Here is a 1,750-nt window from a genome sequence, read left to right as displayed (position 1 = left end):
TCAGAGTTCTACTAAAGCATATAAATGGAATAATTTAAGTAGTCTTGACATCACACTGAAGTTTATTTAATGAATAAAAGTTGATTAACAGGTTAGTTACAGTCCAGTTACAGTTACATTTAGGATGTTTGTATGAGGACAATACCGAAGGGGGTACAGTTAACAAATTTATATTTATTCACTACAAGAAGCAACTGCAGACCTAAAAATACTGGTATTTCGTTCTATAGCCATTGTAATATGTTTGATCTTTGTAATTAAACTCATGTTTGTATTCATCCATAACAGATTTGAAGAAACCGAGTCTCACAGTATGAAAAAAATCTCTAAATAATGTAATAAGAAACACTAAAAAATTATTGTGGAGATGCCGGGGATCGAACCCGGGGCCTTTCACATGCAAAGCGAACGCTCTACCACTGAGCTACATCCCCGATGGCGAGTGACTATGCGATGTATACAGGTTGTAACAACAGCTAGACAGTGAAAATCGTTCTCCTTTAATATCATTATTTGTAAATTAATAACTTTTTTTCTTCCGTTGCGTGCAATATGTAATACAGCTTGCGAAACGCCATTTAAAGCTTCCTGAATGTCGATTAGAATTAAGACCTAATGCTTCTCCTCTTGCCAAATTTTTCGTTCAAATGGCTGCAAACATTAACGGTTATTTTCCAAATCGGAGAGTATTCAAAGTTTCCTCTCGGTATCACTTAGACAGAAAATCCTTAAGCTCTCCCGTTAATTCTGGATAATGCATAATAAATTCTGAAGCATGTTTTGCAGTTTGGTGCGTAAAATATTTCAGGATTTTATTCGTAGAAAACAGAACGAATAACCTCACAGTGAATTTCTCTTACAGAGAACAACAAGAGACTTAGGCCTATAGTTTAGTGAAGTATATGTCGTTAAAGTAGGTCAGAGAGACAAGAAGTAATCGTACTCTTACACACTCTACGAGAAAAGTAAGCTACGGGTATTTAGGTTGTCATTGTGCTTATTCTGGACGGGATGAACTGTTACAAATTCTTCATCATTTACAGTAGCAGTGGTGGTAGAAGTAGTAGTAGTAGTAGTAGTAGTAGTAGCAGTAGCAGTAGTAGTAGTTGTAGAAGAAGAAAATGATGTACAGCTGCATTTTATTCTGACATTGAATGACTGCTGTACTACGTTAAAGATTTGAAAAGTAATTGGTGAATTACACTTCTATGATTAATTGCATCCTTTGTATTAAAAGGTCATTGGCAGTCGCCAACATATATTTATAATAACTATGTCAATTTTAGACAGATTAGTATCTACATGATAAAATGTGTAGCAAAACTGGTACTCTACGAATATTTGTCTGATGTATTTGGCTCACGAGAATCACAATGACTGTCGATAGCTTGTACAACTAAGTTTATTGCTGCCTTCAATACAAATCCTAATTATTTTGACCGCAAGATTTCAATAAACCAGCATTTGTACATGGAAGGACAAAAGGTATGGACATGCAAGTGCCGTAGTGCTTACTTTTCTTGTGAAAGTCCACTGCATTCATATCTTGGTACCATGTATTTTAGTAGAAGTTCTCCACATTAATTACTCTAGCAAAACAGATAAAAAGAAAATCATTGTACATAGTGCAAAAATATTAAGAGACCAGATGTTTTGATACCAAACCAAATAATAAATTGTAATACTGATCGATATTATCAAATATAATTTGTTCATCCACAAAGCGTGACTTCATACGATATAAAACAAA

At 34.3% G+C, this 1,750-nt stretch overlaps 1 non-coding gene across 1 annotated transcript; it reads right to left on the bottom strand.

The window, feature by feature from the left end:
• Positions 1-362: 362 nt before the first annotated feature.
• On the bottom strand, positions 363-434 carry Trnaa-ugc. The gene has a single exon. It is a non-coding gene; the product is annotated as a tRNA-Ala (tRNA).
• Positions 435-1,750: the final 1,316 nt, after the last annotated feature.

Source organism: Schistocerca piceifrons, chromosome 6 (assembly GCF_021461385.2).
Source record: "Schistocerca piceifrons isolate TAMUIC-IGC-003096 chromosome 6, iqSchPice1.1, whole genome shotgun sequence".
In the NCBI taxonomy this organism is placed as follows: Eukaryota; Metazoa; Arthropoda; class Insecta; order Orthoptera; family Acrididae; genus Schistocerca; species Schistocerca piceifrons.
The sequence above is the reverse complement of the archived record's forward strand: the minus strand, read 5'-3'. Positions and strand labels throughout refer to the sequence as shown.